This window comes from Misgurnus anguillicaudatus, chromosome 12, assembly GCF_027580225.2.
Source record: "Misgurnus anguillicaudatus chromosome 12, ASM2758022v2, whole genome shotgun sequence".
NCBI classification, from domain to species: Eukaryota; Metazoa; Chordata; class Actinopteri; order Cypriniformes; family Cobitidae; genus Misgurnus; species Misgurnus anguillicaudatus.
The window spans coordinates 16,408,128-16,436,037 of record NC_073348.2 but is presented as its reverse complement, the minus strand read 5'-3'; the positions used below and the strand labels follow the sequence as shown (position 1 = coordinate 16,436,037).

The 27,910-nt window shown below is 36.7% G+C and overlaps 2 long non-coding RNA genes across 3 annotated transcripts in view; one reads left to right on the top strand and one right to left on the bottom strand.

The window, feature by feature from the left end:
* Nucleotides 1-23,179, top strand: part of LOC129447377 (uncharacterized) — a 28,242-nt gene extending 5,063 nt beyond the window's left edge. Inside the window, exons 2-4 of one of the 2 annotated variants that reach the window (XR_012372517.1) lie at nt 3,770-3,816; nt 15,747-15,848; nt 22,402-23,179. This is a non-coding gene — a long non-coding RNA (uncharacterized lncRNA). Of the gene's footprint in view, nt 1-3,769; nt 3,817-15,746; nt 16,280-22,401 lie in introns of those variants that run through there. The other variant, XR_012372516.1, reaches the window with a different exon arrangement.
* On the bottom strand, nt 21,280-24,892 carry LOC141369027 (uncharacterized). The gene is made up of 3 exons (XR_012372518.1): nt 24,640-24,892; nt 22,409-22,473; nt 21,280-22,115 (listed from the first exon to the last, which is right to left on the bottom strand). It is a non-coding gene; the product is annotated as an uncharacterized lncRNA (long non-coding RNA).
* Between the last annotated feature and the right edge of the window lie 3,018 nt (nt 24,893-27,910).

Below are 27,910 nucleotides of genomic sequence, written 5' to 3'. Positions count from 1 at the left end.
AAAAGACATTCATGCTCAAGGCATGAGAAAAGCTGAATTTCGTGCCATAGACACAAATAAATTAATCAAATTTTGCGTGACTATAACACAACTTTCAGTGAGATCAGTCTGGATTTAGCAATCTGGAGGGCTACTTTTTTATATAGTCTACTCTGTTTTATTATTGTTTAAAATGTTAATATAAATAAAAGAAGCATGCTAATCTGAAAATTAAGTAATAAATAAAGGGTAGTTCACTTTAAAATGAAAATTTTGTGATCATTTACTCATCCTCATGTTGTTCTAAACATGTATGAATTTCTTTTTACTGATGAACACAAAATAATATATTTTGAGAAATGATAGTAAACACACAGCAGTAAGTGACCATAGACTTTCATAGTAGGAATAAAAAATATGATGGAATTTAATGGGTCCCATCCACTGTGTGCTTACCATCATTTATCACAATACTTCCAAAATATTTTTTTTCCTACTATGGAAGTCAATCAGGGAACTACACTAACCTTTTCCACTGGTGGCACTTGCGCTTCCAACTTTTTCAGTTACTGGCGCAAAATATGATTTGGTCGCACATATTTTTTTCAAGTTATATTAAGGCGCTCTGGATAATAATGAACAATAATGAAACTGTATTGCATACAAATATGCTTTTTATTTTACTTGCCATCTTTTAAACCACATGCCTTCTTGTTTTCTTAAACGTTGCAGTGTTTCCCACAGATCTGAAATTTACTTGTGGTGGTAGCCGGTGAAAAGGGCAATCATTACCCACTGACAAATAATGGTCTACTATACATGTGATGAAGAACTAATAATGTGTGACACAACACAATACTTTGACTTATTGAAAATTAATATTAATTTCACATTATATTTCATTAATCTAACCACCCCAAACTTTCTTTGCCATTAACAAAGCTGACACTGGTTGTCAAAGCACCACGAAAACACTTACTGTTTTTGCACTGATATATTTTATTAAACTCAATATAATACAATACTATGTATAGTATATTAATAGACAGTGCTGGTCTATAGATTATAAATGTGACTGATGTTATAATGGTTATAATTTCTATTAGTTAGGCACTTTTACTGCTTCTGCTCTATCTTTCTATTTCTCTCTTGCCGATTAAAAAAGCTTAATCCACTCATTATTTCAGATTTAAAAGTCTACTTGCTGTCCCGGTGACAGACTTTACATTGCTTTGCGTTTTTTATATCCAGAGTCAGCTTAAGCTTTGCTTGTTCAGTGCAATGGGCTTACATTAGCACTGCTTTTTTGCTACAATCTCTGTGCAAACTTTTTAAATATGGATATGGTTTTAGAAAAGATATGGTTTATTAATAATAAGATTATAAAAAAAATGTGAGAAAGAAAATGCAGCGCGTGGTCGTAACAAGAACCATTGCCATAGAAACCGGAGGCACGCTGAAACTGCACTCGAGCTTTAGCGCGGTAGCGTTCATGGCCATTTTCCGGTCGACTCGGGTTATACACACAATATTAATCAGACTTGGGACCCAAAGTAATTAAACTAGGACCTAACCGGACCCGACTGACCATTTAAAATATACACCCGGAACCATACGGGTCCCGCGTCCTCATTGAAGAAAGACCTCTGCTCAAGTTCAGAAACATGGAAGACACTGAGCTTGCTTCGCGTCGCACCCAATTCATTGAGAAACAGAAAGCACGCGAACGCACACTCATAGGGAGAGACACGACGTGCTTTCATGCAAAATGAAGCCAACGTGTTGAAGGCTCAGAGCACGTTATAAAACGTATTCTTAAAATTCACATTTCTGTTTTAACAAATGCTCATAGTAAATCATAGCATATTGTCTAAAACATTAGGTAGCACATTTGCGACCCATTAAAAATTAGGGTCGCAACGGCAGTTCAAAAGGTCGCATTAATTAATATCCCTGTCAATGGTCACTTACTGTTGTGTGTTAATTCAAAATATCTTTTTTTGTGTTCATCAGAAAAAAATTCATACAGGTTTAGAACAACATGAGGATGAGTAAATGATGACAGAATTTTCATTTTAAGGTGAACTATCCCTTTAAAGGTACACAATAGACCTGCTGATTCTGTAGCTGTCTTTAAGAAATGCCTAAAACCCATTTCTTCCTCCAACACTTAACTTACTACAGAGCTTAATATCTTTTTCTATTTTCCTATTTTAATATTTTCTGTCAAAAAAAAACAACAACAAAAAACTTGGCTATGTATACTGTGTTACATTTGATGAGTTCTAGTGCACGGTTCTTGTGGTGCTCTAATTGCTTTAATTTTTTACCTCATTTTTAAAACGTTTTGGACAAAAGCGTCTGCCAAATGACTTAATGTAAATTTAGTTAACCGTTTTGAACCCCTAAAATTTAACTGGTACAAAATTGTTCCTTAAGGTACACACCGGGTCATAATGGTATACTATTGCACCCCAAAATGTACAACATTTACATTTGTTCCACCCCAGCGACAGAAAAAGTTAAAATTTTGTAACTTTCTTTTTGACAGAGCAGGGTTGGCCAAATTCGGTCCAGAAGGGCCCCTTTGCCCTATTTCAAAGCCTCCAGATATTTGTCTAAGGGATGATAAAGTAGGCTAAAAACGTATAGACTTACATTCAAAACAGGATGGGAGCCATATAGGGACTAGAAAATCCTACGGATTTTTGCATGATATTTTGAAAACCTTATACATTGGCTCTATTGTGATCCACTGCACCACATTCAGATAATGAAATGTGCACTGGAAAGGCGGTAATGAATCTGCTATTGGTGTATTCTCCAAATAGGCTGTGAACAGGATATGCTGTTACTGTGTGTCCAAAGGTCTTATTACACTTTGTGCACAGGATTAAGAACCAGACAATAACTACAATAAAGGTAGACAAAAGAAGTGGGTGAAGGCAAAAATGTTCAGATTACACATTACATGCATGATTAGGCTATAGGCTCCTGTTTTGAGGTAATGTTTTGTCACGTAAAGACAACAAAAACTAGATTTTAAAGTTTTTTTTATTAAACACAAATAACTTGTTTCAATGGAATGCTTTTCACCCTGATGCTAAAGTTATAGGTGGGCATTGCTATGTGGTTGCAAAAGTTTTTCGAGAGGTTGCCAGGTTGTTTATTGACACTGGCTTTCTGCTCAGGTCCGTCCATGAATGCCACGATTTTTTTGCCTGTTTTATCTTCGACCATGCGTAAACTTAATAGAAACTTAACTGCACAGCCACATGATTTGGGTTTTCATTCATGTCTAGCACAAAAGTTGCAGGATAAGTCATGCAGCAAAGTACAGTGGTTTGCCCTATATGAGCAGCTAGAAGCAAACACTACTAATAACATTCATAAGGGAAAAGAGAAAGAGAGAGACCTGGGCAAGAGATCAGGGCAACGAGAAGCAGCAATGCCTGGCATCCAGCGCACAATAGGGTGGGACTGGCAGGAAAAGTGGCGATGAGTAAAGCTCATGTTCCCCTTTACGAGGTCCTCATCCAGCAACCGCATTTGATTACAGTAAAGCTCAGAGCGGGGAACTTTTTTACAGGATTACCGCCAGTTTCCTCCAGCACACATACACAAAGTCATTCACTGCTAGATGCTAGACCTTCTCTGTGAAACCTGAGTGGGTGAAGCTATAATGAGCAGTATGAAGAGATGATGATGAAGACTCGCTGAAGCAGTGAAAGAAAACAGCAGGGAGTCTCCATCTCCATTCACTGATCCTATTCTCCCATTTGTCTTTAAGGAGCCCACTTGGTTTGATCTTGGAGAAACTAAAGAGCAAATGTACAGGTAAGAATGACTGTTTTTATAATGTAATTTCTTAAAATAAAGGACTTGGGTGATTCATATTCTAATATGATTAAAGCTTGTGTACCAATTGTTTAAATTGTTTATATTAGAAATCAAGGAGATTACATTTAAAATTTTGATAAAGTCTACTTTTCTTTGTACTCTTCTTGAGTTTCAGGAGAGATCTTAACAGTGACTCAATCTGTGCTCAGAAAAGTTAGAGTTTGCAATATGAAATATGAATTACCTACATTAGTTTTACAGCTGTATACTTTCATTGTGTCTAATTGTCTGATTTGTTTATCATGTATTATCATATCTGTATCTACTGCCAACAATTCATGTGTACATTTTATAAAGCATATTCATTTATAGCAAGGGAGCAGCTATTTATAAAAATATTGTTTATGTTACATATGTTTAGTTGCAATTTTAGTGCAGACAGCAACCACTAGTTGTCTTCATATGTGTCACTTTTGTTTAACCGTGTGTAAACATTGTTAAAGGATTACTCCACTTTCAAAGGAAAATTCCTTTAAAATTTACTCAACCCATGTCATCCAAGATGTTTATGTATTTTTTTCTTCAGTTGAAAAGAAATTAATTGTTTTCTTTGTTGAGGAAAACATTCCATGATTTTTCCCCATATATAGTGGACTTCAATGGACCCCAATGGTTTGAATGTCTAAATTGCAGTTTTAATTCAGATTTAAAGGACTCTAAAGGATCCCAACCAAAGCATAACCCAGACGACTCTGGGTCACACCTGCAACGGATACAAGCCAAAGTCAGCAGCTCCTTTGCGGAATCGGTGCAGATCCGGCCCAGAGTCGTCTGGGAAGGGTCTTATCTACACTCTCAAAAAAAAGTACAAAAGGTGTCACTGGGATGGTACCTTTTCAAAAAGTACACTTTTGTACATAAAAGGTGTATATTGGTACCTCAAAGGTACACATTAGACATACTGTTTCCTCAAAGAAAAGGAGGACTGTTCAGAAGTAGTTGTGTGTAGAATGATATTAATTAATGTCTTTCGCTTATGTCATATGTGAATACAAAAGGTCACAGACGCGCATCACAGGGCTAGTGCAAGACAGGAAGTGATGATACGTACATATTTTTATTTTTTATTTTTTTCAAAAAATGACAATTGTTTTGCTAGATAAGATTCTTATGCCTCGGTTGGGATCATTTAGAGCTGCACTGAAACTGCAATTTGGACTTTCAAACTGTTGGGCTCAACTACTCTACTGAAAAATCAAGCTAAGACCAGCATAAGCTGCTGGTGTAGCAAGCTGGTCTAGCTGGACTTAGCTGGTCAAGCTGGAAGACCAGCTGACCCACCAGGTTGACCAGGTTAACCAGCTACTGCCACCTTAAACCAGCTAAAACCAGCTACCAGCTTATGCTGGTCTTAGCTGGAATTTTCAGTAGCGTAAAGTCCGCTATATGGAGAAAAATCCTGGAATGTTTTCCTCAAACAAAATAATTTCTTTTCAACAGAAGAAAGAAAGAAAGACATAAAGATCTTGGATGACATGGGATACATTATCATGAAATTTTCTTATGAAAATGGAGCAATCCCTTAAAGTGATGAGATTTTTTTAAAGGTCTCGTTTTCCTGATCCCATTTTTCAAACTTTAGTTGGTGTGTAATGTTGCTGTGTGTAAGAGCATAATACCTACAATAATACTTGGGTCTGTTTGTCAAAAAGGGGGTGGGGCAGTGGACGGTGACAGGGCTTGGGGTAGTGACTGAGGTGGTGACTGAATATTCCTGATGTCACGTTTTTACGGAAGTCACAACTGCTCATGAAAAATAAACATTTGTACTAGCAAGAATTTGACTGTGAAATGACTGTTTTGAAACTTATATGGTACTTTCATAGCCCCTAGTCCTCAGTTATCATGACAAAAGCCATGAAATTTCAGATTTGACAATATGGGACCTTTAAGACATAACCTTGGGATGGGTGGCAACCCACCAACATACTTCAGAAACAATAATGACTTCTTTGACTACTTTTTTGGGAACAGAAAAGAATTAAAACTTACAGGGGTGTTGCGCTGCATGCGAGGTAAAAGGAAATCTAACCAACTGGCATATGATATACGGCACTAAATGTCAAGTGTGAAAGGCAGCTCTCTAATTTAAACTAGCAATCTTGACTCATAGCCAGAAAGGCTATGTTGTTTTTTGTCTTTGAAAGAGGGGCCAAGTTGACTTATCTTAGCTCTCTCACATGATAAGGTCAGCCCAGGGTTGATCGAGGGGTCTTGGCTGTTATATGCTGTAGGGGGAATGGTCCTCATTGGGGGTTGGCACAGTGGTGTTCTTGGATTGGCAGGATGTGCGGTTATGCTTTTAATGTAGCATTTCACTCGTAGAAACAATAATGTTTATTGAAAGTGAGTCATATTTGTAGTCGAAATGTAACATACATTTTGAATTTGGTGCCTATTTGACCGAGAAAAGTGGTGTTTGTAGTATCACTCCCTAAACAAAGATAAATGATGATTTTTACATCATTGAAAGAAGGAAGTGCAACATTGAAATCTGTTTTTCTCCTGTCTCAGTGGCAACTGAGAAAATGATGCATGACCATTCAAAAACATGACTGGTTCTAACTATACAAAGATTAATGCAAATGGGTGAAGTGTCCCTTTAAGGGGGGTACGGTGAGGCAGACGTTGTAATTTCCCGGATCATTTCCAATCAATTTGCTTGGTTCCTCATTCATTAGCATTCCCAGGACAGTCCTTCAGAGAGGGATTGAGTGAAAATAAAAGGTGGGTGGCCAGAAACAAAACAGTGAAACAAAAGATCAGTGTGGAAATCATAAGGGGTACAGTATGTGGACCAGCGAGTCATACTTTGGGTCACAATCCGTTTCCTTTGCTATTTGACTTACCGCTTTGCGTGCAGATGGTATACTCGGCAATCCAATACCTTTGCAACCACTCTTGAAATACAACTATATAACCCTGTCTGTGAAATTCTATCTAATTATAAGATTTGGAGCATCAATGTTCCATTTCACATTGCAGTTTCCCGGACAGGGATTAGACTAGTCCTAGACTAAAATAAATGTAAGAGCTGTCCAAACTGAAAATAACTTGCACCGACATATCTTAAAATACATCAGTGCCCTTTGTTTTGCCTCAAAATGCACACCAGTAATGTTTTTAATAAGGCATGTTTGTTAAAAGTAATTATATTTCATAAACCATAGTCCTGGCTTAGGCTAAACCCTGTCTGGGAAACCACCACATAAACCTTACTCAGTCAATATTACAGATTTCAAAGTTATATTTTCACAGAATGTTCTTTACATTATGTACACTTAAAAATAAAGTGTTTCACAATGCTATAGAAGAACCTTTTGAGTCTAAATGGTTTTTTAAAGCACATGTTAACATAAGTAAATGCATTTGCTAACAAGAGCCAACAATGAGTTGGGTTTTCACAGGCTGGGTCGCATATAGCAACACACTTAAAATTACTCTCATCCCCAACACCCTAATAGTGTGGCAGACAGTTTTGCATGCACAAGCACCATTTCCAAAAGTGTAAAAAAAGACAAACAACTTTGATAAAAATCCATAAATCTGTGTTGACCCACAACTGTAAAAATCAATGAAATTGCTTATAATTGATGTCACAAGAAGGCAATTGACTGCTTGCATCACATTTCCTTCCACCTGTTTTAAGCAATGCTTTAAAGTTACAACTCAGCTGGGACTGGGAACATTGTGCTCATTTCCAAATTCAAGCATATTAGCAGTGTGTGCATGCATCACTTTCGATAATCCTCATGTTGTTAGCAATTTAAAAAAGAACCTTGTTCGGTATCATTTGTACTACATGATATGATAGATACCTAAGCAGAGGTATGCTTTCAATTTAATAAGTATCCCTTGGCTATGTATACTGTGTTAGACTTGATGAGACTATTTCCAGTGCACTTATGTATTGCTGTTCTTGTGTTGCTATAATTGCTTCTATTGTTTACCTCATTTGTAAGTCGCTTTGGACAAAACCCTCTGCTAAATGACTAAATGTAAATGTAGGTTCACCCCTCAAACATACTGTTAAATCTTGAAGAAATGTGTTCCAATATAACATTGGCTTATAACCATATTACAGGGATAAAATGTGCCTCAAAATGCACACAAGAATTGTTTTTAGTAAGGCATGTTTGTTTAAACTAGTTATATTTCCTAATTAAACTAAGGACTAGTCCTGGCTTAAGCTAATTCCTGTCTGGGAAACCACGCCTATAAACTATAATAACTTCCGGTAACAGGCAATGCGCATTTACCAGAGAGTTATCAATGTATTCCCAGCAAACACAGATCGTTCCCCTAACGTTATTTTTTTGGGAACCAAATAACAACGTTCTAGGAACGTTAGTTTTTTTTGCAACCATAAATAACGTTCCCATAATGTTGCAGGGTGGTTGTTTTAAAATAACCTAAAAATAACTTCAGAACGTTCTCTAATGGTTATTTATTTATTTTTTTTGTAACCATAAAATAACGTTCCCATAAAGTTGCAGGGTGGTTATTTTTTAAATAACCTAAAAATAACCTATACAGAACGTTCTCTAAGACTACGTTCACACTGTCATCAAAATCCGATTTTCTGCTCATATGTGACCCATGTCTGTCTCTTTGTATGACCGTGTGAACAGCACAAACCACATGGAATCTGATCTTTTCAATTCTGATTTGAGCCACTTTCATATGTGGTTCTAAATCAGATACAGGTTGGATGTTTTGCAATGCAACCTCAGTCTGAACAGTCATATCGGAATTCATGCGACTTTTACGTAATTCTAGATTGATGCGCGTCACAATTGCGGAAATATGCACCAACGGCATGTTTGCAAAACCACTTAAAAACAAAAAAAGATATTAAATATTAGGCTTCTGTTGCACATCGCCTTATACATGAAAGCCCCTAACATGCAAATAAGTGTGTTTGACTTTCCTGAAGCGTTGTCCAGATGACGGACCTGCATGTGTCCCGGGAGCAGACTGCACCGCCTCGTATCGTTCGCTCCCACGGAACTGAGATAAAACACGTCGACTGGCCAGTCTGCACAGCTCCGTGTGAAGTCCACAACACCCGCTTGGTAGTCTGCACTTTAATTTCCGTATTACCGTGTGCTGCGCGTGACTTAGTATTGTTCTTTTGCGCATGCGATGCGGTTCAGGACCACGAACAGTTCACACAGCTGTGTGATTTTAGCCACATAGTGTGAACAGTCAAAAAATAAGATCTGAGCAAAAAATTTTGGTTATTTTTGTAACCATAAAATAACGTTCCCCTAACGTTATTATAACGTTAGGGGAACGTTAAACTAACCTAAAAATATTTCTATTTACGCAAAGAAAACTTTCCTGGCTAACCAAAAACAAACCTTAAAAAAATAACGTTATGGGAACCAAAAACTAATGTTAGGGGAACGTTTTTAGAACCAAAAACTAACGTTAGGAAAACGTTTTGGGAATCATAAATTGTTAGCTGGGTTTTTCGTGTCATGAATTTTCGTTGGGAAGTAATGCACTCCTAAAAGTTTGAGAACCATTATGTTAACATTAGCAAATGCATTGGCTTACACGAACCAACAATGAGTTATATAGTTTTCAGCATTTTTTAATCTTTGTTAATGTTAATTAATACTAACACAATTGAGCGCTAAATAATGTTAAAACTTTTTAAAATAATTTATTACTGTAGTAAAAACTGAACTAACATGAAAAAATATATTAAAAATGCTGTAAAAGTATTGATTCATTGATGTTAGCTAATGCATTAACTAATATTAACAAATGAAATACTGAAGAAAGTCTAACAATGTCACCATATGACTTCTATTCAAGAGCCTAAAACATTATTAAGGACACTGGAGAGCAGGATGCAGCTGCATGCTTGTACCGCGTAATGTAATATTCCCCTATTTTATAGACATGTGGTCATTTCTGCACCCGCACCCCTCCACACCCACATTAAAGTTCACAAAGAGGCACGGAAGCAACGTTTGATTAGTCTCTGCAATCAGGGTCCACTCCAGACACAATAATGACATTATTACAAAATTACAGATTCTTATCAAAACCCAGAGGTCACGTCCTCAAAAGACCCTCAGGACAGTACTCAAAACAGGGCATGCATACTACTACAACAATTTCTATCAAGAGCGCCAAAACAAAAGGGGCTGGCAGTTAGGATCAGGGACGTGCACAGACATTTTGAGGGGCAGGGGCTCAAGTGAAATAAAGGGCGCTTCTCATATTTATGTATATATTTTTTCTTTTTTAAACAAAAAGTATATATATTAACGCAATTCTGACTTCCTTTTAAAAAAAATATTTAAAAAGTTCAAAAAAGTTCAAACTCACGCAATTGTTTAATTTTCAAAAGATGTCTACAAAATAATCAGTTGTTCACACAGACACAATGGTCTCCTTAGTAGTCTAGGTTTATAGAGCAGCAAAGGAAGCCATTACACAATGTGCATGTTTTGAAAACATTAAATTACACATCAATTACAAATTTGTTAAAATGCTAAAAACAAAGTTGTGCCTGCTGAGTTAGCGCTACATGCCAATAAATGCTATATCATATGCTAGTGTTTAGCTGATTAGTTGTTACTCAAAATTTATTTTTGTCTGATAAGGGCTCAAAATATAAGGTCTGTTTACTAATGTGGCATGAGCCTCAGAGCAGAGCAATCAGAGCAGAGCTCAACATTATTATTCATGACCCTTTCAAATAGGGCAAAAATAGACCATTTAATTAAAATGACAAACATGTAAAAACGTTTCCGGATAATTTTTGCACTTAATAAATTTAACACTTAATAAATAACTTAACATATTATGACAACACATCCTATGGCACCTTTAATCTTAGGTTTCAAATGTATTAGGGTTACACATGTCAGAAACAACAAATATAGATTAGGCCTATTTTATTTGTATTTTATATTTTACTTTTTTGTGATGTCAGTAAAAATTCAGACTGGGCAAGTAAAATACTGAACCATCAGATTTCTTCCCAATCTACTCCAGGGGCCTCATTTATCAACATTGCGTAGAAAATGTTCTATATTTGTACCTACGAATGAAATTTAGAATGTGCCTAAGTACAAAAAAATCGGGATTTATCAAACGTGCGCAAGTGGTTCGTACGCACCTCAGTAAGTAATCCTTGATGATAAATCCCACTTGTTCTTAAGCACCATGCTCGTGCACGTTCATGTTCATTTGCATTTCGAAACGCCTCCAATGCACCATATATGGTGACAACACCTCCCGTTATAAGTCACGTGGTTGTGCTTTTTCCCTCATCGCAATAATGGCAAAGAGAGCGTAAAAGAGAAACTTTACAGACGCAGAAATTGAGTTACTGGTGGATGAGGTTAAATCCTAATAACACATCCTGTTTGGTTCACTTAGTATGGGAGGAATGACTAACAAAAGAAAACAAATCTGCATGGGAACATGTTACCAGTGAGTTTAATTCCGTTGGGTATGAGAACACTTTTAGAAATACAAAAAGTCGTTTGACATTAAATTATCAGCCCCCCCCCCCCCCAAAAAAAAAAAAACCGCGTCACAGCACACCGACGTGAAACGAGTGCAACTGGAGGAGGACAGACAACTTTCCACCTTGGACAGCAGCATATATAACCAGCATCATTGGCGCGATCTTTGAAAACGCGCTACCGGCGGAATGGATTATTTGCCAAGTCTTCCAATAACGCAAGATAAGTCATTGCACTGTGTCAAGCATTTGACGGAGACATCATTAATACAAATCACATGTGCTTTCACAGATACAGATACATATCACAAATAAATCATTATACTTATTTGCTGTTACCATACTGACATTAATCATTTTTAACACCTGCTTGTGGATAATAAATAGACACTTTATACTCACTGGAACAGGGTCCTGTGTAGTATCGCTATTCTACCACTAGATGCTCTGCGTACGCATACTCCGAGGTGTGCGTATATTTACACACATTTCTAAGTATAAGTGCAATTTGATAAATTCCACACTTTGCGTAAAACTGTTCCTACGCACACTTTACGCACACTTCTGTGCGTACGCACGCTTGATAAATGAGGCCCCAGCACTCCAGTATAACACATGACATTATACTTATTTAACAGCCATTACAAAAAACGCAAACAAAAAAGCTTACTACTGCAGTTAGCAATTATTTTATTGTTTGTGCTTTATTATTTTATGAGCAGTCTGTTAAAACTACGTTACATACACTACACTGTTACAAGTTTGCAACTCTTCAGGTTAATGGGATTGCCATGGAAAACAATGTCCCTGAATCGGTATGTGTAAAAACGTGTCCCATATTGCATAAAACTGTTAATATCAGAATGCTTTCCTCACACACTTACCGGTAGCCTGCTGCTGCATAAAATCATGCACATGATCGCGTCTCGTATTCAGGCTGAGCAGCTTTGGCGCTTGAAGCACGAATGATGCAGCACGAGTGTAGACAAACCAATCAAAAGCGATGCAAGTTAGAGAGGCGGGACTAAGGAAAGGTAAAGCCAATCATATTAGCGATTTGAATTTTGGAGGCGGGACTCATATGTTAACCGTTTGTGTGCCACAAATAGCGCTATTTTTCTTTATATAAGAGTTTAAATCTCATTTAAATGATTTCTGAATAAATTCATGTTAAATTAAATAAGCAACAAGTACAAACCACAAGAAACAGACAGACATCAGTTGTTATATGAATAAAGATCTTTTTTTTTTTTTTTAAAGCACCCCAGAAAAAAAGGGCACTTTCTCTCCAGGAATAAAAAGGGCAGGTGCTCAAGCCCCCTTTGATGTCTATGTGTGCACGTGCCTGGTTAGGATACTTAAGTCAAAATATGTTTCTTTACATTCTGGATGTTGCAATTATTCCATCATATATTATCTATGTAAGTCTTTTTTGTATATTCTTCAATGTTATTGTGTGTGGTTTTATGTAATTTATTTATTTTTATTATCGGATATGTAGGCCTACAGTACTATGGTCAACACTTTGTTTTATAGTGCTATATAAATACAATTACAATGTTATTTAAAGCATAGGGCTTAAAGGCATAGTAAAATCATTTATTTACCCACATGTTGTTCTAAACCTTTATGAGTTTCTTTATTATGTTAAACACAAAAGAAGATATTCGGTAAGCATAAAGTTGACATTACCCACTGACTTAGCAGGAAAAACAAATACTATAGAAGTCAATGGGTACATTCAACTGTGTGCTTTTGCATAAAAACAAATAATTAGTTTTTAAATTTTTATACTGTACACAATTATTAATATATATGTTTTCTATGATTTAATTTTACACTTTGTTTTGATAGTCCACTTTATACTCTTTTAAATAAATTATTTTAATAAACTCTTTAAAAATGTAAAAAAGCGACTTCTTTATTGTGACCTATTTCCAAGTGAAACAAAATATTACATAAAAAATATAGGGGTGTACCACCAAAGCCGATAAAACTGTTCATCAGAGAAGGATCGCCAGAAAAGAGTGAAAGTACATATTCAGATTTTGATTAAAGTTTTTGATGATCCCCCTGGATAAAATGTTTATAATAAAATTAATTTAATGTTGACTTTAAGCAAACAGTCTACTAAAAACTGGTAGTTGACAAGAAGTTAAAGGTACAGTATGGGTTTCTAGCGGTGAGACATCTAGTGGTGAGATTGCGGATTGCAACCAACCTCAATTTCAAAAAAGCAATGAAAAGCTATGGTAGCTGTCAAACATGCCATCTTCTGAGACAACGTTGAGACGAAACGCAGTGCCGGCCCGAGCCTCTTAGGGGCCTTAAGCAGAATTTGTTTGGGGGCCCCCTCACGAATTTTTTTATAAAAAAAATAAAGAAATCACATACATTTATAAAAAGAACAAAGTTGCACATTAAGTAAGGGCTAATATAAGCATTACATACAGAAATCAAATGAATCAATGAATCATAACACTGTCTTTATGAATTAAATATAATTATTATTTTTAGAGCTACAGAAGTGATTTTCTCTTTGTCTTGGGTTATTTGATTAACATTAATGACCCAGACTTAAGTAGGTTAATTGGGTTACTGTCTCTTTAAGAGAAGCACGGACCTGGTTTTTGCCTAATCTATACATAAACCTAAGACATAAACAAATGTTTTTATTGGAAAAAGAATACTGTGGATATCATTTTGTTTGTATGTGCCCTGTCAAGAACAAAAAGATTTTTATATTCGCATGCTTTCTGAAACGTGTCTCTCACAGACGGAGGACGAATTACAAACGGCACATCATAAAAACGTTACATTGTTTTTCAGTGCTCTATTTCTTAAATGTATGTTAATGGACTACAGTATGACACATAGTAGCGCAACTCTCTCTAAAGTTTAAACATCAAGAGTTCTGATCTCTGAAGGGCATAGTGAGGATGACGTCTGACTGGAGTTGGACCGAACACATTCAAAAGCATGTGCGTCCAGAAAGCTGCTCACTTTAGCGCCTTTTGCCGGTTAAATGGTTTATAAATCAATTGAAATGTTAACATTTGCAAGCCTTTGAAATGTGAGAAATTATAAATTTTCCCTATTTAAATATGCGTATTAATCCGCAAATCACATGCGATCCGAACTGTGGGATGATCACGGATCAACTGCGGTCTGTCACACCACTAGCTGCTGCTACACAACTTAAACATACTGTAAATAATCATGCAAACATACATTTATCTTGCTCTTTTTTCTCCTCCTCTGTCCTTTTCTTCTTTCTCTTTTCAGCACCAGAGGGATACATATTTTTTTTGTGACATGGCTTATCATTTATTACAATTATGCGCACTTGTACGCTGCCGCGAATTGTGTTTATATTGCGCATGACTCAAACGCTAGCACTTCAGACACAAAGCAGTTGTCTCAAATCAGATTTTTTTTGTCTTGAATTGATTCGTATTCATTCATTCATTCATTTATTGTTTAAGTTATTTAATTGTAAAAAAAAAATGATTGGGTGGCCTCCTGGTGGCCACGGGGCCCCAAGCAGCCACTTAATTCGATTATGCCTCGGGCCGGCCCTGACAAAACTTTAGGGCTACATGACCGCAACTTCCGTTTAAGGGGACCCACAGTGTATGTCAATAAAACATCTTATTTTAAAGGAACAGTATGTAAGAAATTTATATCAATTGATCATAAAATGGCCCTGATATGTCACTTGACATTAAAGGCGGAGTCCACGATGTTTGAAAAACGCGTTGGAAAAGGAGACGGGCCGACTACCAAAACACACATATAGCCAATCAAATCAAATCAAAAGCCGGGGTGCGTATGTGTGGGGCGGGTCTTTCAACAGAAGGTCCAGATTCTATTGGGGTAGGGGCGTGTTTGTTTAGGTGATTTCAAATATCAACATTGGCTTTCAAACATCATGGACTCCGCCTTTAAGAAATCATTTTCATTTCAAATACTTATATTACTGACAACAGTGGTCCGGCCAGGATATTGTCATTTAAAAAGTGGAGTTGCAGCCCTCAACTGATGTTTATTTTGTCATTTTGTGTATTGGCCACCAGTTGTGGGATTGCAGTACCAGTTTTAGCCACAAGTTTTGTGATTGTAATACCAGTTTTGGCCACAATCCTACATACTGTTCCTTTAAAGTAATAAAAACAATACAATTCATTATGTAAGGTCTTTATACACCACTGATAATATAGTGATGTATATATATATTGCATTTCTGTCAAGGGATCCTTCTAAAAGTTACAAATTGCACCATTAATATAATCTCTATATTGGATTATCAAAATAAAGTGTTTTTTTTTACATATTTTGGATGCATAACTCTAACCAGCATTTGCTTTCTTTTTAGATTCATTCATGTGATTAACTCCACAAACATCCTCCTGGCAAGGATCGTGGGATATTTCTGAAGAGCAAGAAGCATTATGACAAGAGAATTACATTCATTGGAGTATGCAAAGCTTTTGGATCCTACATCACACCACTTATCTTGCATTCATTTAATACAGTCTACTTCACCCCTTTTCATTTTATGTGGCATTTCATTCACACATCTTTAAATGCAAACTATTTCATTTACAAGTAGAGAAATGTCAGACAGAGGGCTAAATTGTTCATCTTTCAAAGGCACTTTACAAACCGCACAGTTTGATTTCCTAAAATTGCTTAACCATCTGCGCTTCACTTGGGTGGCAAGTTTTAAGACTAAATGAGGGAGTAGGAGTTAAACTGTCTGTGTTACCTAATCAGCTATGCGGTTAAGATTCAAACCAAATGCACATGCTGCTATACACCACTTACAAAACAGAACAATGTTTTTTTAGGTACTTTCATGTTGTGCAAATACTCTTAAAAATAAAGGTGCTCCCTGATGTCATACATTCTCAGAAAAAAGGTATAAAAGTTGTCAATGGGACGGTACATTAAAAAAATCCTAATTTGTACCATTTAGGTGCAAATATGTATACCTTTGAGGTACCAATATGCAACTTTTAGGTACAAAGTGTATTTTTTGTAAAGGTACCACCGCCCCAGTGACAACTTTTGTACCGTTTTGTATCTTTTTGTTTGTAGACAAACCATTTTTTGCTGTATGGTTTCATAAAGAACCCTTAAGAAATATTAAGCCACAAATCGTTCCTCTATGCCACCTTTATTTTAAAGTGCAGCACTTTGGCATGTATTAAAATACCATAGTTGAAGAAACATCCTTATCACAGCTACTGTATTTACACTATTATTGAAGGAAATACGTGATAGCAACTGTTAATTTTAGAGTCTTGTATCTTTCCTTCCTTTTTAAGAAAGAAAAATTCCCGCAAGTTTCTTATCTGTATGTGCTGGATAATAAGGGGGGAAATACCTCAAGTTAAGCCAAGCATACAGGAGGTAGGAGTTGGGGTGGCGGGGGTAACCGACTTCTTGTTGTGGCTGTGTGGGTTCCTGGCATGTTGATTTGTGACTTTAATGAAAAATCACATTGCCAGGGATTACCACATTGCCACCGCCTTACTGCCAGTCCCAGGACTGTGAGTAGAATAGAAAAAATTTGATAAAAGAGCATCCAACATGACGGTAATGGGGAAATTATATTTGAAGAAAAAACAACTGCACTGTCTTTCTGAGCGGGTGCAGAGCTTAGCTGATTGGTGAACGTGTAAGGTCTGTTTTCTTGTTCACAGTGGCTAAGTTCTTCATCTGGAAAGAAAATTTGTATGCAATTTTTATGTTGAAATGACTGTTAAATTAAGGCTTTACAGAAATGCCACGATTATGCCAGTCTGCCACGATTATCTGTATTTGGTGTCCATACATACGTCCGAAACGCACAAAAATAAGCACAAATGGATAGTTGTAATTGAGGCTTTTGGCGATTATAACAAGGAGATAACTAGCTAAACACTTTAAGTTCTACATACCGCTCCCCTGTGGTTGCCAGAAGCCATGTTGAGGTCTCAACCAACCAACTGACAGACAGAACTACCGCGCTAACGTTAGCTTACACTCGCACCACGTGCATATCACGCTGTATAAACTTCTTCTTCTTCGGTTTTATTGGCGGTTGGCAAACCAACTTAAAGGTCATGTGATTGGCTTATAAGTAAACAATCCCCCACGTTGGGTGCGTTCTTGTGATTGGCTAAAACAAGGGAGATATCTGGTTGCAGATCATTCCCTGTTTAAAAAAGGCATTTGTGTGTTGAGCCAAGTCAGGGGAGTCTCAAAATTCACACACAAATACAGCAAATGCAGCAAGTTCACAGACCAAAAACAGCCTGCAAACCAAGACATATCTGTGTGTGCACCAGAAATACATTTCTGAATCTTGTCCTGTGCATTTGTGAATCTTGAGTGCATTTGTAAATGTTGTTTGCATTTCTGAATTGGTTGTGTATTTATGAATTTTCTGTGCATTTCTGAATTTTGTGTGCATTTGTGAATCTTCTGTGCTTCTTAAATTTTGTGTGTGCATTTGTGAATTTTGTGTGCATTTGTGTATCCTGCGTGTGTATTTATGAATCCTGTGTGTGCATATGTGAATGTAGTGTGTGTATTTATCTTTATTGAGACTCTTCTAGCTCCATATTTCTCTTCTTGTCATACAATTTGTAGACACTTTTTCTCTTGCGACCCTCAGACATTTTGAAAAAACACTGTGAGAATGCGAGCTTCAATGAATGGTTAAAACTGTAGCCCACCACACATATACACCTGAAAGTGCGAACCTAGGGACGAGCACGTACGATGGCCTTACGTCAAAAAACCATCAGAATGATTGACAACTGGGATGACCAATAGTCTTGATGATCCACCCGGAAAAAGAAAATCTTCCTCTATACCTTTAACCACTCAAATTTGAATAATGGAAAAATGGCAAGTACATAAAATAAGTTATTAAAATATTAGAAAAATAGGCAGGATTCTCTCACACGCTAGGGCTGTGTCCGCTGTCTGCGCTGAAACAATTCCCACTCGTGGGAAAGCGGCCCTTTCTCTCAACTTTTAAATATTGCTACAAACTGAATGGACGCTCGTGATTGGGTTCAAGTGCGCCATCGAGCCACCATTTCAGGCCTCCTGAACTCAGAAATTGTAAAAAGCTAACTAACTCAATTCAGCATAGTTTACAGTCTTTGTGGCGATACAAGCAAAACATTTATAATGTGTTTTGAAAAAAAAAATCAAGATTGACTTTACAAGGACTTTAAAGAATGTGTTTAACCTTTAAAGAATATATTTTGGCCTGAGGGGTTGAAACTAAATAATGTATGAGGCTGTTTTTCTTCACAGTACATGTGATTTTTGCCACCCTGCTTATATCTCAATACAATTGAAAGCACATTTTTTTCTTAATAGCAATCCGCAGGGCAGCCAAGTCGCTCAGTGGGCACCATCTTCCCACCTTACTTTTGTTCAAGTAATGCTACTTTCTGAAAATCACAATATTAAAAAATCATGCAATGGGATATATCTAATAACACTGGACATTAATACAGCTACGTTATTTATTTAAGTACACTTAGTAGGTGTACTTTTTTCACTCACTGAGTTTGTACTTAATATGGTTTTTACTTTCTGGCTTTAAAGAAGTAACAGGACACCAATTGTTTTATTCATTCATTTTAGTTATTTATCCTATTCATGTAAGTGCTGAAGATGCATATAATTTATATTATGCAAATTTTTTTAGTGTGCTGTAGATCTTATATTGATAACACACTATACTTTTCCTTTCAAAATTGTCAGTAAAGGCCTAGTATGCAAGAGATTGGAGTCCACATTTTATATAAACACATTTAAATTGAAGATGATAGATGCTCAACTATTATAATTAAACACATATGATTAACAATACTGTATATCTTGCTATACTCTGTCTGTTTACAACATTGCTCTCATGTGTGTCTGTTTAATGCAATCTCGTGGCAATTTGTATTAATTCGTACAATCACATTTGTATGTTTTTGTATGATTTGCTTTTTACAAATTCATACGAATTAGACAACCTGTGAAATACGTACAAACTCCCGTGAGATTAAGCTTTCATTCAGTGTCTAAATGGCTCCTTCAAAGGAGACGAGTATCTTTGCAGGTTAATAAAGGTGTGTAACATCCAATGCATTGGCAAGCATTGATTTAATGTTTTCGAGATGGCTTAGTTTGTATTGAAGCTGTTAATCAGTAGTGTTTGCAGATTTAGGACCTGAGCTCCAGTGCCTTCTGAGCTGACATCAGTTGTAGTAAAATACTGGCTCAGTTCAGCAGGAACAGGAGTGTGGCCCCTACGCCAAGACTGTGATCAAACAGTTATAGACATGTAGTACTTTATGACTTTGAATGACTAAGGAAGTCCTTTAGCAAAACATATAAACATTGCAAAAGAGTGTGCAGCATGTGTTGTCCCCTAAAAATGAATGTACTTGAATACGTTGACCTTGACCTTGAATAATAAAGAGGGCTTGCTTCCCAGACACAGATGAAATGTAGATTTATAGAGGAAGATTTCAGGTGAACTGCTGTCACTTTTTTAATAAAACAAGCACTGTTTTTGTCCCAATCCCTTACTGACGTAGATCTGTTTTTGCTTTAAATGTAATGAAATTAAAAATGACACATTAGTCTGGTAAGACCTAGCTGTCAGACAGGGCTATAACAATTATATTGGGTTGGGGCAGGTTGTCACATTCATATTGGGGTAGGTTTTTTTTCATATTTTTGACCATTCATTAAATTCATTTTCTGTTGGCTAATAGGTCAATAGTTTTGTATGATATCAACTGGGGCTGGGCATAGATTAATCTAGATTAATCTCATACAAAATAAAAGTATTTTTTTGCATAACATATGAGTTTGTGCTGTGTGTAATTATTATGTATATATATAAATACACACGCACGCATTCATGTATGTATTCTTGTAAGAAACATTTACACGTGTATATACATTTATATATATTTTTATAAATTCTATATTATATATAAATAAAAAACTATATATAAATAAAAAATTTCTTAAAAGTATATATATATTTGTGTGTGTTTAAATTTACATAATATTTACACACAGCACAAACTCATATATTATGCAAAAAAGTACTTTTATTTTGTATGGGATTAATCTGGATGAATCTATGCCCAGCCCTAATTTCAACATTTACCAGCTTGGTCTAAGAAGACAAAGAATAAATTAAATAGACCACCTGCTCATTAAAAACCATGTTTGGGCCTCAACTTAAGGTACTGGAGGTTACTACTTTAACTAGCTTGGAAAACAGGCTGTACCCAATGGATTTAATGCACCATTTTCAACACTCTTGTAAATAGTGCTCTAATAATGAGCCTCCCTTTGTTCAACATGCAATATGACCAAACTGTACTATATGAATTTTTTTACTGTACACACATTTTTGCATAGTGGTTCAATTGGTACCTTGTTGTATAATAAAATTGTCATGTTACATGAATATGGTCATGATTCAGTACCACTGAATACATAAAAGTACATTGGCAATAGCCACAAAGAGGTCATGGTTATTTTCAGCAGTGAGCCCTAATTTGATTCATATTCTCTGTGTGTTTCTTATGTTTGACATGTTCAAAGGCTCCACAGTCTGTATCTGTTCATTCAGTACATGACCAAGTTTCACCATAACCCCACATTTTTGTGACCCCATCATTTCCACCAACTTGGTTACATTTGTCTTTTTTGCAGTAAAGACTTTTAGAGCCATCTAGTGGTAGCAGATGATAACCTTTAAATTGGTGAAAATTCTCTATATTAAAAATCATGGGGAAAAATAAACACCATGAATAATGGTGTTATAGTAATGGTATTAGTTATAGATGCATCCAGTGCAAATTCATCCTAATTTAATAAAAAAACTTTCATTACTTTCTCTCAGAAAACTTCTACACAGCTACTTTGTAATGTCATACAAATGTTTTAATGCTATAGCCTACTGCTAAGTAAATACTTATATACTGTATGTGAAAATGGCATTATACAAGAAAGAATTAACAATAATTTTAGTTTAGTTTAAAGCACCATCTTGGCACCATGTTGGACAACATCTACATTTACATATTCATGCATTTTGCAAGCGCTTCGATCCAAAGACTTACAATGCAATGCATAAGGTATACATTTTAAGCAGTATGTGTTTGGTGTTGATAACACAATGATATATCACTGAGCTAAACAAGAACACAAACCTTTTTCATTTATGTGCATATTGCTAAAGGAGTTTAAACCACATATGATTCAGTAGTTTTTCCCAAAGTGTCATTTCATGATGCAGCGTCTCCCTTTCTCAGGGAACCATAGGTAACCGAGACGTTTTTAAATTTATCACGTTTTAATCACATGTATGAATAGGGTGTCTCACTGAGGCACAAAAGTGCTTGGTTAAAAAGTAAAAGTAATTTCTGCTTGCTACTTTTATAAACATGGTGTTGTTGCCTCATGAGTGACATGACATCAGTGTTGTTTGGTCGCTTGCTTTATATTTATTCGCAGTTTCATTAATGCATTAAACAACAATATAACAATTCATAAACTTTCTCTGCTTGTTAATATGCCTTGCAAAATAACAGTTTTTAAATGTATGAAGGTCAACTGTACACAGTGTTTATCATCCACACCAGCAGATTCATCATCCGGTAGTACCATATTCATCCAGTGGGTGGCAGAATTGATGTCACATCCGTCCTTCACTGCTCTGTAGGTTTACAGTATAAGAAAAAAATAATACACCTGACCCTGACTGTGAACTGAGATCACCACACAATGACTTGAGCTGGGTTTTCACACGCAGGGTCACATATCAGTACAAATATAAAAAGAACAAGCTATAAATAACATTATGAATAGCATATGACATTTTGTCAACATGACTGTTGTGTTGTTTAATAACAAATAATAACCTCAATGTCATGTTTCTGTTGATTGTGTATTCATTCCATTAACTACATCTCATTTATTTATTTTTTGTTCATGAATCGCAGGTCTCACCTCATCTTTGACCTCTTCAGAAACACCAGAAGGAGCCACTATTGGTGTGTCATGATCATGAGAGACTAGACCCCAAAATACAACAAAAACCATCAGATTTTTTTTATTTAGACAACAATAGGGACCACAAATCCACACATTTTTCACGTTCTTCTCAGGATGTGAGCTCATAGCCCCTTTTACATCATTATTAAACAATTGTCTCCCCTTATACGAAAACTAACCATGGTTTATTGTGGTAAACATGTTTTTTGGTGTATTGATTATTAGCAAAACTATGGTTTTTGAAAACCACAGTTGTCAAAAGCATGGTTATTTTGTGTTTAAAATGGTTTTACCACAGTAACCATGTTTTTTTTTGTAAAACGATGTTTAATTTTTGTAAGGGTCTAAATGTCTCAGATTTAAAGTGTCTAAATGAAAAAGAAAAATATCACAGAAAAAAACAAAGAAATTATATAAAGAAATTGTTGTATTATATTGTAGGTAGGTACCCATGGGAGTCGGAAAACAACTTGCACTGACATATCTTACAATAAAGAACCCTTTGTTTTGCCTCAAAATGCAAACAAGTAATGTTTTTATTAAGGCATGTTTGTTAAAACTAGAGATATTTTCTAATTAAACTAAGGCCTAGTCCTGTCTTAAGCTAATCCCTGTCTGGGAAAAGTGGAATGAATTTGAGGAAGCATCAGCATGTAAGTCAATGCTGCAGTTTAAACGCGGAACGAAGTTTACTTTATTAGGGAATTCCTCTGGGATGGATTTGACTCACGGTTCTGACAAAGTAAACAGGCATATGCGCTAAATAAGAGAAAAAAGTTAATGGTCCTGTTCCACCCACATATAGTGTTCCGACGCCCACTGGTACCAAACATAAGCAGACTTGGGGCCCTATCATGCACCCGTCGCAATGCGCGACGCAAGTGTTTTTTGCTAGTTTCAACCCACCGCAGTTATCTTTTTACGTTTAGAGCCACTTTGTTTAAATAACAAATGCATTTGCGCCCAATTTTGCGTCCATTGTTGGAGCGTTTCTATTTTGAGGCAACTAAAATAGACTACGCTAATTGTGCCAAGTTGAAACTAGCAAAAGACCCTTTTGCATTGCGCCGAGTGTATTTTAGGGCCCTTAGACTGTGCCATTTTTCCCGTTGTTAAATTAGCAAAAGTGGATGCGGACACCCCCTTTTAGACTGTGTGCCGTGCACTTTAGACCATACGCTTTAATTGTTAATATAGGGCCCTATATTTTAGTACAGACTGATCTCACGGAAAGTTGTGTTATAGTAACGCAAAATTTGTCCATGGCACGAAATTCAGCTTTTTCGTGTCTTAAGCAGGAATGTATTTTTCGTGACATTCGCTTGAATTTCTATAAATAGTTTTCATGCGCATTGCACAACTTTCTTTTTCGTTTAATTTGTATTGTTTTCTCGTTGTTTTTTTCCTATTTTCTTACCATTGTCGCTTGCGGTTGCAGTAAGAATCACTTTCTGTTACATTTTTAGACATCCTAACCCAAATCCCAACTCTAACCCCAACTCCAGGCAAGAATAGTTTTAAAAGCGGAAGAAAAACATGTAGAAACCAATGCATAAAATTACATCCTAACAAAAACCCCAAATCTAACCCCAACCCCAAGCAACAATGATTTAAAAATAGGGGGAAAAAATAAGAAAACAATACATAAAATGACACAAAAAAGACATTGAATTGAACATTGACATTGAAAAAAAGCTGAATTTTGTGCCATGGACACGAATAAATTGATACAATTTTGCATGAATATAACATGACTTTCTATGAGATCATGTTGCTTTAGTAAGGGGGTGTGTTATATAATAGTCCCTGAAAACCATAAATTAATAACTGTATAATGTTTTGGGCTAAATTACCCTTGTGTTTCTTTTTCAATCATAATGTCACTGGCTGAGAGCTTTATGAAATTATATTGAGCAAATCTAGTGAACTGTTTCATAGCTATGTAGGCAGCAAAAGGAAATGAATTAAAAACCACATTGTTTGTCAGTCAGACTTCAGCAATGCCACAAAACAATGAATTTGAAAAGTTCCTATAACATCTAGATTGTTGACAATGTTGTGGTACTGAATACCAGCACAACTGTGATAACACGATATTGGTAAAATACAATTTACATAAAGTGACTGGACTGTAACACATGATAAATCATAAGGAAAAAAGCACATTTGAATGAACATATACTTACAATTAGGTCTTTTATCGATGCTCTCCTGTCTAAGTTCATAATGCTGCTGCTTCTTATGTGATCTGGTGGATTGTTTTTCTGTCCTCTTCAGCTCTTCCCTTCTCTCTTCGGTCTTACAATGAATTAAAGTCATCACATAAACAATAATTTTTACCTGTATTTTGTCTAAATAAAGATAACCTTGTGGTTGACAGTAGACAAAAAAACAATGAAAAGCAAACGTTTTCTCAGCTCATAGGTCCCACCACAATGTTGCGATCCAAGTATAAAAGCTCTGAATGAAAAGGCTGCGAAATGTTACCTATCTGGTTTGCGATGGCATGTCCACCAGCCATTCCTAGAAAAGAGAAGGTGCTCCTCTAACCACAAATATTAATCCAATTGATGATGTCATCCATCGTGTATGTGTTTACAACACTTTTGTAAGTTAGTGGCAGGTAGATTTCGACTTTGTATTCATTTAGGTTGGTTGCTACATTGACAATATCTTTTTACAGTAGTTGGTTCTTGTATTGTCTAATATGTTGATTATTGCAGCTTTGTTACTGTTTTCATGAGTATTATATGAAAGCTTATTTAGTAAAGACTTTGGACAAATGCCTGCTAAATGACTAAATGTAAAGACTTTCTGTTTGTGTAGGCTGTGTATATACACAGCAGATAAAACCGGTTTGAATTATTCTCATATTAAAAGCAGTTCCCATTCTAGGAAAGACATGATAGTAAAGTTATGGAGACATAAATGATTTGTACTGCAGAAATGTTGTTCGGTTAAGAAAGCTAAGATATTGTGGTAGATCACTGTGTAATGCATTAGAAAATATTTATTCATGCCACAATCATATAGCATATACAGTACTGTGTGACTTTGACATATTTTATAGTTTAAGTTTAGTTTAAGAGTTTAAGAGAACATTTGCACATTTTGACCCACGCTCATAAAAACACATTTTGTGAGAACATTTTAAAAGCAGGATTACACAAGCACAGATTGGCTATATAACCTCTCATAACATGTGATCTGATTTATCCAAAATAAACTTGTATTTATTTGTAGCAAGAGTAAATGAAAACAAGTAAATTTAGACACAACTTAAGCTAATGTTTGCCTTAAAGATAATAGATCAATTTCATTCATCCACAACCTAAACACAATACCAACAGCAATCTGATTGATCAAGAGGCCTAAAGTGACATATAACTTTGTTGCATTACTTCATGCTAGTGACATCTACACAACGATTCGTACCTATTAAATAACATAGCTTTATTAGAAATTGTACTTAACCCTGGAAAGATTTGACTTTTGCCTTTTAATAATAAACATAGAAATGATATTTATGGGGTTAAAACAATGAGTAACACCTTTCCAATGTTCACTTTAGCCTTTATAAGAATGGGCGTAATGTGACGTCTGTTGGCTGCTTTCAATTGTTCAACAGTATGCATGCAATTCAAGATCATACAATGTTTCCATTAACAATTTCCATTAACATTTTATTGGATGCTATTATTAATTTTTAACCTTATGTTCACTGTGTTCAAACCCATTGTCAGGATCCGTCAGAATCATGTCTTTTATTATTTTTAGTCTTTGTGTGCGGGGTCCTGGCAGTACCATGTTCTATGTGGGAAATGTATGGTTTTAGTGGTGTATTACTCTGACCACGCATTAGTGTCCGGGGGGTCCTCCTCTGAGTCTGTCTTGCCAACCCATCCTCACCCCATGTCGTCAATATTTGACGACACTTGACCATTCGTCAATATGTGACGGGGAGGGTATACCTTTCGCGTCATTTTTTGACGAACTGGGGACTTCAATACTATTACGTCCGTTGCATTCTCTTTCCTATTTTCTTACCATTTTCGCGTCGGTTTAGGGTTAGATTTACATAATGACATCCCTACCCAAACCTAACTCTAACCCCAACGCCAGGTGACAACTGTCATACCTAACTCTAACCCCAACGCCAGGTGACAACTGTTTAATTTCGCGTACACTGTTTAATTTTGCGTAATCTAACCCTAAACCGACGCGAAAATGGTAAGAAAATAGGAAAGAGAATGCAACGGACGTAATAGTATTGAAGTCCCCAGTTCGTCAAAAAATGACGCGAAAGGTATACCCTTCCCCGTCAAATATTGACGAATGGTCAAGTGTCGTCAAATATTGACGACATGGGGTGAGGATGTGTTGGTCTTGCCCGCCACAGTGCCTCTTCTCCCTTCGGCACTTTCTGCCCCGCGACCCAGGAGAAAAAAGAGGAAGAAGGGAGCTTCCTGTTCTTCGTCTTCTCCTGGGCCCACAGCAACTTCTCAGCCCGCGCAGCCGACAGAGCAGCCCGCGCAGCCTGCGCAGCCGACAGAGCAAGCGCCGCAGCCGACAGAGCCAGCATCGTCTGCGCAGCAAGCGCAACCACCGTCTGCGCAGCCCGCGCAACCACAGCCAGCTACAGCCTTCCCCGTCTCGACTCTCCAGCTGTCCGCAGCGCCCCCTTTGTTGGTCCCTGCTTCCCTTCAACCCTCTAATCCTGCCCTGTCCCCGTCTGTTCTGCCACCCTCTGTTATTCCCCCCAAGAACCCTGTCAAGCCTCCCAGGTCTTCCACAAGACCTCCCCGGACTCCCTCAGATGCATCTAGGACTCCACCACCCTCCCACCCTGGACCACCACCTATAAACTCTTTTGTTCCCCCACCCCCCCTCCCTTGTTTGTTATTTTTATTGTCTCACCCCAATCCTGTTCTTGTTATTGCCTTGTTGCCCTTGTTAGTGTTTGTAATGTTCTCATGGTTTTTGTCTTGTATTCAGTCTATTATGTCCCGTGTTTAGTGTTCCCCCTGAGGAGCGTCTGGTAGCCGCTCCTTAAGGGGAGGGTACTGTCAGGATCCGTCAGAATCATGTCTTTTATTATATCTAGTCTTTGTGTGCGGGGTCCTGGCAGTACCATGTTCTATGTGGGAAATGTGTGGTTTTAGTGGTGTATTACTCTGACCACGCATTTCCCGGGTCTCGTCACTTTTTCCCCGATCCCTTACTTGTAATGATTACTGTCAGGACTCTGCCACGAGAGTTTGGTTTTATATTTATGTCTTATTGTGATGGCAGAGTTCTGACAGTCTCTTGTTTAATGTGGAGGCCATGCCTTGTTTATTGTGGCATGTGCCTCTGGTGTCTCGTCTTTAGTCCCCGCCCCCTTGTTCTCCCTGTTAATTATTCATTATCAGTTTATCCCTTGCATCTGTGTTACCCTCGTTAAGTTTCCCTATTTAA